Genomic DNA, 9,588 nt, shown 5'->3' on the forward strand with positions numbered 1-9,588 from the left:
GGAGGATTGCTTGAGCCCAGGAGGTCGAGGCTTATCTAATATTTACAAAGCACCTACTAAGTACCATGCACCTAATCCTTATAAAAGCCCTGGGAGGCGGAATTGCCAATCTCATTTTTGGATGAAGAAACTGAAGGCAGAGGTCAAGGAAGTTGCCTGGGTTGCAAAGCTAGTGAGTGGTACAAAAGGAATGCACACCCAACGTGCCCTGATTCCCAGTTCTAGGCCTTTCCATGGCACCGTGCTGCTTCCCACAGTGTGTGTGGGGAGGAAAGGGGATGGCAGTAGCAGGGGGAGGCACCACTTCTCCAAGGTGGTGGGAAGGGAGAGACGTTTCTGGATTCGTGAGGACACCTATTGGCTTTCTCCTTGGATCCTTCCCCTTCTGCTGCCAAATAAAGACAGGACACTCACAGGGGACCGAGAGTCAGGGCAGCCACCAGCGCCAATGGTGCTGCCTGCAGAAGGGGCTGAGCTGGGCTAAAGGCCCTGGTGAGGTGGCCCAGGGAGTGACCTTGAAGATGGCAGTCAGCAGAAGCGGGGGATGGGGAGGACTGTGGTGGGGAAAAGAGGGACCCTTGTTCTCAGGTGCTCCAGGAGGGATAACAGGACCGTGGGGTGCAGTGACAGGAAGGCAGGGTTGCAGGCAGCGTAGTCGCCGGCTTAAAGGCAGGGTCACAGGCAGCGTAGCTGTCAGCTTTCTGAAAATCAGAGCTGCCTGTAGACAGGCTCCCCTGGAGGCAGGAGTTCCTGTGGCGGGTGTGGACTCCAGCTTGCACAACCTCCTGTCGGGATTGCGGAGGGGTCACCCTCCAGTGGGACAGGCTTCCAACGTTTTTCAGACACTTTCTCAAGATTTTATGAAACCATTTTATTACAAAGCCTCACACGATCATGATTAGGCTTTTAGTATCCGTAATTGAGAAAATGTGCAAGAATGAAAAGCCACTATAAATTTCACATTGCCTTTCCAAGGATATATTTTATTGAATATGACAGCATCTGCAGATGTGTTTAAAATGGTCATAAGTACAGGGCAAGGCTTGGATGGGGCCAATTCTCCGTCGGGCAGAGAATCACGGGGCAAAGGGTCTGGTGGTAAACACGTCCCCCACTAGACCAGCAGCCAGGCGGCTCGGGGCGGCAGCTCTGCTGAGTCCCTGAGCAGATCCAGACCAGCTTCAGTTCCTGTCCCGGTGCCAGAGGACCCCTCCTACAGCAGCCTGCCCCAGGAAAAGAGCTCTTCCTGCAGGAAGTTCATGGTTCCCAGGCGGCCCCCAACAAAGCCAGGTCCCTGCAGATGACCCCTCTCAGCCTGCACACCTAGAAAGGGAGCCCACAGCCCCTGGACTGGCCACCCCCGCCATCATCCGACCTGCTGAGGGATGTGATGAGAACACGTGTTTTACACTGAGGCCTTGTCACATGCCAGGCACCTTTTCAAGCCTTTGCATGCAGTAGCTGATTTACACCTCCGTTACCTGGGTAGGATTATTCACCTCATTTTACCAATGTGGAAACTGAGGCACAAAGAGGTTACATTACCTGCCAAGGCAATATAACTAGTAAATAGCAGAGATAAGGTTCTTATTCAGACACAGATAACTCTCCAGCCTGTGCTGTTCACCTCTATCCAGGAATAAACTACAGTATTGAAAAGCATAAACCTCCCCAACCCAACCCGTGGCTGCTGTGAGGAAGAACCACAAACTGAGTGGCTCAGAGCAACACAAACGTGTCCCCTCACACACTGGAGGCTAGAAACCTGACATACAAACGTCCACACGGCTGTGATCCTGCTGAAGGCTCCAGGGGAGGACCCTTCCTGACTTTTGTAACTTCTGGTGTCATCAGTAGCCATGGCGTTCCCTGGCTTGCAGGTGCCTCCCTCCAGTCCCTGCCTCCCTGTGTGGCTCTCTCCCTGTGTGTGTTGTCTCTGTCTCTTCTCCTCTTCATATGACATCAATCTTTTTTGGAGTTAGGGCCTGCTCTACTCCAGTATGACTCCATCTTAAGTAATCACATCTGCAATGACCCTATTTCCAAATAAGGTCACACTCTGAGCTTCTGGGAAGAACATGAATTTTGGGGGGACACTCTGCAATCCAATGCACCCAATAATATCATTCAAGATAAAAACAATCATCAACTTTATAAGAAGCGTAAGAAAAGTCCAGAAGGCTTCTAATTTTTTTCTTATGATGACTTTGATTTTTAAAAACAATTTTTGGCTGGGTGCGGTGGTTCATGCCTGTAATCTCAGCATTTGGGAGGCTGAGGCAGGAGGATCATTTGAGGCCAGGAGTTTGAGACTAGCTGGGGCAACATGGCAAAACCATGTCTCTACTGAAAATAGAAAAAATAGCTGGGCATGGTGGTGTGAACCTGTAGTCCCAGCTACTTGGGAGGCTGAGACAGGACAATCCCTTGAACCCAGGAGGCAGAGGATGCAGTGAGCCGGGATCTAGCAAATACACTCCAGTCTAGGTGACAGAACTCCATCTAAAAAAAACCCAAACAATTTTTTTTTTTTTTTTTTTTTTTGAGACGGAGTCTTGCTTTGTCACCCAGGCTAGAGTGCAGTGGCTGGATCTCAGCTCACTGCAAGCTCCGCCTCCCAGGTTCACGCCATTCTCCTGGCTCAGCCTCCTGCGTAGCTGGGACTACAGGCGCCCGCCACCTCGCCCGGCTAGTTTTTTGTATGTTTTAGTAGAGACGGCGTTTCACCATGTTAGCCAGGATGGTCTCGATCTCCTGACCTCGTGATCCGCCCGTCTCGGCCTCCCAAAGTGCTGGGATTACAGGCTTGAGCCACCGCGCCCGGCCTACCAAACAATTTTTACCAGGAAAAAAAAAATGTTTTCAGTGTTGTTGCTGGCCTTGCTGGTGCCCTAAGTGCATGCTCACTCAGCCTCTTGGAAGCCATCATGGGGGAATGATGACACTCCAGGAAACTGTGTCCTCTCAGTAAGCAGCCCCAGGCAGGTGGTGGTAGAGCAGTTTCCACAACCCCTTTTCCTGGGACCCTGCTCGTCCCAACACCACCCCACCTCATTGAGGACTGCTGGCCCGGCTTTCCCACTGTTCGCGTGTTGCCAGCGAACGCCGGTCTCTCAGACCCCATCTGTGGCTGCAGGTGATGTGCCAGTCACAGACCCCTGGCCCCAGCTGGACATCTGGAACTTAGGACCAAGACATGTCAGCTCAGTCTTAACCAATAACTTGAGTAGAGAAGCTGCATTTCTTTTCTTTTCTTTTCTTTTTTTTTTTTTTTTTGAGACAGAGCTTTGCTCTAGTCACCCAGACTGGAGTGCAGTGGTGAGATCTCGGCTCACTGCAAGCTCCACCTCCCACGTTCAGGTGATTCCCCTGCCTCAGCCTCCCGAGCAGCTGGGACTACAGGCGCCTGCCACCAGGCCCGGCTAATTTTTTGTTTTTAGTAGAGACAGGGTTTCACCATGTTGGCCAGGCTGGTCTTGAACTCCTGAAGTCAGGTGATCCACCCGCCTCAGCCTCCCAAAGCATTGGGATTACGAGAAGCTAAATTTTGGGAGCATTTGTGACTACATGTCATGCCACATAGACAGAGAAGGAGGAAAATCTCATCTCCAGGAAAAGAAAAATGCATATTCACAAAGAGGAGCCAGGACGAGACATAGGTGGAGCCGAACCACGATTTCCCATCGCTCCTGAAAACCAGCTCAGTTCTTACCCTCAGATTCTGGGAGATACCCCCAAATCCTTACAAGAATTCCCCTTTGCAGCTTGAAGATGGATTTCTGGAACCTGTAACTAAAATAGTCCCAACAACTGACCCCACCCATAAACCAAGGACAGGTGCAGGCCAGAGGCAGAGCTGAATGCCTCCTCCAAGTGGTGTCTCAGAGGTTCCTGAGATGGCCCCAAGTGAAGTACAGCGAAGGAAACCTCAGGACAAGACATGTCCCAATCCATCACTGGAGCCTGAGGTCCTCTTTCTGGTAAAACATGTGAGGCAGGTGCTACTCTTCTCCTTCCTGTATGGATGAGAAGGGCTCAAAGGGTTAAGTAACATGATTGAGGTAACACCAAGGTGAGTACATTTGCCTTAGTCCATTTGCATTGCCATAAAGGATATACCTGAGACTGGGTAACTTACAAACAAAAGAGGTTTCTTTGGCTCATGGTTCTGCAGACTGTACAACAAGCACGGTGCCAGCATCTGCCTCTGGTGAGGGCTTCAGGCTGCTTCCACTCACAGCAGAAGGCAAAGGGAAGCTGGTATGTGTAAGGATCACATGCGGAGAGGGAAAGCCAGAGAGAGGAGGGGGATATGCCAGGCTCTTTAAACAACCAGCTTTTGAGGGAACTAATAGAGTGAGAACCTACTCATTATAACAAGGACAAGGACAGTACCAAGACCTTCATGAGGGATTTGTCCCCATGATGCAAACACCTCCCATAAGCCCCCACCTCCAACATCCAGGATCAAATTTCAACATGAGGTTTCAGGAGACAAATATCCAAACCACAGCAGCATTACAGCCAGAATTCCAGGTGTGGCTGACCCCAGCTGGTGTATCTGTTGTTGTTTACACACGTTACACCCACGAGTCATCATCCATGCCACCTACTACCAGTGGACAATGACCTCGTGGCGCAGGTACCATCAATGCTCCATCCGGCCACTGCAGAGACAGGTGAGCTTGAAAAGGGGCCACCATGGCCACAAATCAGAAAATGTGGGATCAGAAATGGAACTGCGGGATACAATTCTTTGGCATAGAAAGGGCCAGGCAAAATTATGACACAGTGCATTAATAATTAATTAGTGCTTAATCATGAGCTCTACATAGCAGTTCATTACCCAAGGACACTCCCCATTGTAACTGTAGCAGATGGGTCTGGGCAGGCAGCCCTGCCAGCCTCTTTTGAGGCTCACCAGTGACTTTGAGGCTCCCCTTCCAGGGCTAAGGTCACTAACCTCCCCTAGACCTGGTGACCAGAAGCCAGTGTAAGAGGTCCCCAAGAACAGGGGTGATCTGACTCACCCTGGAGAAATTTAAGACATGCTGGGAAGGCAGCGCCCTTGCTTAAAAATAACTCCTCAGCTTTCTGCAGTGGCGGTACCATAGCCAATGAGGTTTGCCTGAGGCATGATTATTGCTAATTGAAAACTTTTCCCAATACCTTGCCATGACAACTTGAAATATAGTTGGCATCGAGAATTTTTGAGACTCTCTACAGAGGCTGAACAACCAAAAAGACAAAAATTTAACTCCTTCTCAGCTTCACTTTGGCACAATGCCAGAGACCTCTATTAAGTTGTGCACATTTGTGCAGCTCCCCACCCCCAACTTCAAATACAAATGCCCATCAGGGAGCTAAAACCTTCTGCATTCGTTGGTTGTAGGAGTTCCCCACCAGGATGTGAGTGTTGAGGGTGTAGGGGCAGGAACCATACGTGAGTCTTTGTTGTATTTGCTATGCTATGTGACAGGTGGGTGAATGGATAGATGGGTGGATGGGTGGATGGGTGGGTGGGTGAATGGATGGATGGATGGGTGGATGGATGGGTGGGTGGGTGGATGGTTCAATGGGTGGGTAGGTGGATAGATGGGTGGATGGGTGGGTGGGTGAATGGATGGATGGATGGGTGGATGGATGGGTGGGTGGGTGGATGGTTCAACGGGTGGGTGGGTGGATGGTTCAATGGGTGGGTGGGTGGATGGATGGATGGATGGGTGGGTGGGTGGATGGTTTGATGGGTGGGTGGATGGTTCGATGGGTGGGTGGATGGGTGGATGGGTGGATGGATGGATGGATGGGTGGATGGATGAATGGATGGATGGATGGATGGGTGGGTGGATGGATAGATGGATGGATGGGTGGATGGATGGGTGGATAGATGGGTGGGTGGGTGGATGGATGGTTCAATGGGTGGGTGGATGGTTCGATGGGTGGGTGGATGGTTCGATGGGTGGGTGGATGGGTGGATGGGTGGATGGATGGATGGATGGGTGGATGGATGGGTGGATAGATGGGTGGGTGGGTGGATGGATGAGTGGATGGATGGATGGATGGATGGATGGATGGATGGATAGATGGGTGGGTGCATGGATGAGTGGATGGGCGGATGGATGGGTGGGTGGAGAGACAGGAGTGAAAAATACACAACAGAGGGAGAGGAAAATCACAGTCTATCCTTGCTTGTTTCCAGCAAAGAAGAACGTAGCTCCTGACTGGCTGCCACATTTGTGTCTGAGCAGCGAGTCCCAGGGACCTTCTCAGTGGTGCCGATGGCCTCTCCAGGCAAACAGCGCAGCCCTGGCCGGCATCCAGAAGGAACTCCAGGCTGCCTCTGCTTCCCGGACGCACAGCCTCACCTGGGGAAAGACCCCAGACAGAGCCTGCAGGGCCTACAAATAGCAGAGTCCCTGGCTCTGAGCACAGGCAAGGGAGAGGGGACGGGCAACAGGACTTGGGCGCCCAGTCACTCCCCTCCCTTGCGCGGCGGAAGAGCAGGCGCCACACCTCTAGGAGGAAGGCAGATGTGAGAGGGATGAGCCCTTCCGGGGGCTCAGAAGATCAAAGGCAATGACGTCCTAAGAGAATTAGAAACCAGAAACAGGGCCGGGCGCGGTAGCTCACGCCTGTAATCCCAGCACCTCCGGAGGCTGAGGGGGTCGGATCGCAACAGAGCGAGACTCCGTCTCAAAAAAAAGAAAAAGAAACCGGAAACAGGACGAGCTGGGTCTGCAGAAGCAGCGCGTGGGACCCACTCCCCGCAAGGGCTTTGTGGATAGGAACCCAGCACAGACTTCCGTCTTATCAACAGGACCGAGGCATGAGAACACGAGGGTCAGCCTGGGCTCCCTGACCGCAGTCCCTCCAGAAGGGAGTCTGGACAGCGAGTGTTGTCTCTGCTGCTCCTCTGGGGCCTCCTGATGCCTGGCAGGGAGAGGAGCCACCCTGTGAGGGTTTCTGAAATTAAACTGTTCTCAGAGTCACAGCCGTCAGGAAGGGACAGCAAGAGCCAGCTGACAGAGCATGAATCTTTCCAACGCAATCAGTCTAGGATGGGAAAAGAAAGACCAATTTCCAGCCTTGCCAGACTCCTGGGGATGGGCTGAGCATGCGGACTCTCTCACTCACCAGCCGCTGACCTTGGCCAAGCACCTCCTTGTCTCTGATTCTTGGTTTCCTTATTTATAAAACGATAAAAGTCCTGATCTCACAAGGCTGATGTGACAGCCAGAAATAGCGATGGTGTGTGACAGGCCTGCAACCCTTCCCGTTCCTCTCCTTCACCAGCAAGCCAGACACCTGTTTTATTCAGGTTTTCGGGCAGCCACATGCTTCAGGAGAAGCAGGACTCCCTGGGAGCCTAGTAGAGTGTCTTGATTGGTCTAAGTCAGTCAGTGTGACCCGGTGATTAGTTTATGAACAGGCGTGTAACTTCATTCTGACTAACAGGACACGAGGGGAAATCTCTGGGTGAATTTGGGGAAAGTTTCCCTTACTCTTAAAAAAAGAGCCAGAAAGAAGGGGCTTTCTCTCTTTCTGACCTTTGGGTGTGGCTGGGTGAGAACATGATACTTAGAACTGCTGCAGCCATATTGTGACATAAAGGGATAATAACCAACATAAAAGCCAAGAGGCTAACGGCGGCAGAGTGTCGAGATGAAAAGAAGCCAAGCCCTTGGTGACAGCCTTGAGCGGTTGAATTAATTTCCCATGGGATGTCCCCACCTTGAGACATCTCATTAAGTGAGAGAAAGCTGTCCCAAGGTCAGAGACATGGGATAGTGGGGGCCAGGGGCAAAGACTATGGAGCTTGACGGCCCAATCCACCACCACTACCACCAAGGACTTTTGGCTTGTTTATTTTCTCTCTCTTCTCAGTTTCCTCATCTGTGAAATGGGGATGGTGATAATAACTGTATCTGGTTTATGAGATCATCGTGAGGATTGAAGGGGTTAATGTGTAGAAAGTATTCAAATCGCATCTGGCATGTTGTATTATGTAAGGGTCAGCTATGACTATTACAAGCCATTTTGAGCTTTTTCTCTTATTTATATCTCAAAGTATCCTCTTAAAGTCTGCATGGAAGGTGCTCGGTCAGTAGTAGCTGTGTGTTCACAAGTTTCTGGGCTGAACGACTGTGTGCGCCACTGTATGTGCACAGAGATGGCACTAATGCAAATGTCCCAAGGAGCTTCTCGAGTGGACATCACTGCACTCCTGCACCCCACCCCCAAGGGCAGCTCCTGTAGGAGGGGAATAAGCAGAAAGCAGGAGAAGGCATTCCAAAGTGACTGGGGGGGACTAGGGGGTGTGGGGCGTACTAGAGGGAGTGGGAGTGTGGGGGGTACTAGATGGGGTGGGGGCACTAGGGGGAGTGGGAGGTACTGGGGAAGTAGGGGGTACTAGAGGAAGTGGGGGGTTTGGGGGAGTGGGATGTAACGGGGGAGTGAGGGGTACTGGGGGGTACTAGAGGAAGTGGGGGGCATTAGGGGGAGTGGGGGGTACTGGGGGAGTCAGGGGTACTAGAGGGAGTGGGGGGCACTAGAGGGAGTGGGGGTACTAGAGGAAGTGGGGGGCACTAGGAGGAATGGGGGCACTAGGGGGAGTGGGGGTACTAGGAGGAGCTGGGGGTACTAGAGGGAGTGGGGGTACTAGGAGGAGCGGGGGTACTAGAGGGACTTGGGGGCACTAGGGGGAGTGGGGAGTACTAGAGGGAGCAGGGGGACTAGAGTGAGTAGAGCACTAGGGGGAGTGGGGGATACTGGGGGAGTCAGGGGTACTAGAGGAAGTGAGGGGTACTGGGGGAGTGGGGATTACTAGAAGGAGTGGGGAGTACTAAAGGGAGTAGGGCATCGGGCGAGTGGGGGGTACTAGAGGAAGTAGGGGGTACTAGGGAGAGTAGGGCACTCGGGGGAGTAGGGGGACATTTGGACAGAGGCTGAATGCATAACACCTATTCCAGAAAGAGCCAATACACTGACTCAGCTGAAGAAGAGCTTGGGGGTGGAAGAGCAAGGAGAGACAGTCCCAGAAGTGCAGGCAAGGCTGCGAATGGCCGGCCTCGAATGATGAAGCGTTAGGATTCTGTCTTGCAGGGCAGCAACACCAAAGATTTCCAGCAGGGCAGCCTTGGCAGTGTGGCTCAGGGGAAGAGCAGCTCACCACCTGCGTTCATGTGCGCGGGCTGCCATGATACAATACCACAGGCTGGGAGCTTAGACAACAGAAATCTATTTCCAAACCAGTCCTATTGGATTAGGTAACTGAGGTCACCCTTATAATCTCCATTAACCTTTGTTACCTCCACAAAGGCCCTATCTCCAAATACAGTCACAGCTGGGTAAGATCTTCGATGCGTGCATTTGGGAGACAGTTTGGTCCACAGCACCATCACTCTTTGGGATGAGCTCTGGAGGTGGGTGTGGGAAGTAGACACCAAATAGGAAGCTGCTGTCTTAGCCCAGGTGCAGAAAGAAGGAGGGGGCTTCTGAAGGCAGAAGGCAGCAGTAGACACAGAAAGGAAGGTGAGCATAAGAACTGCTGAGAGGGAGGAATCTCCTCACACAGTTCAGCACAGTAAC

General features: G+C 52.0%; 1 non-coding gene across 1 annotated transcript; it reads left to right on the forward strand.

The window, feature by feature from the left end:
• Window positions 1–5,088: 5,088 nt before the first annotated feature.
• Window positions 5,089–5,229, forward strand: LOC114672069 (U4 spliceosomal RNA). Its single transcript, XR_003722259.1, has one exon. It is a non-coding gene; the product is annotated as a U4 spliceosomal RNA (small nuclear RNA).
• The last annotated feature ends 4,359 nt before the right edge of the window (window positions 5,230–9,588 follow it).

This window comes from Macaca mulatta, chromosome 13, assembly GCF_049350105.2.
Source record: "Macaca mulatta isolate MMU2019108-1 chromosome 13, T2T-MMU8v2.0, whole genome shotgun sequence".
In the NCBI taxonomy this organism is placed as follows: domain Eukaryota; kingdom Metazoa; phylum Chordata; class Mammalia; order Primates; family Cercopithecidae; genus Macaca; species Macaca mulatta.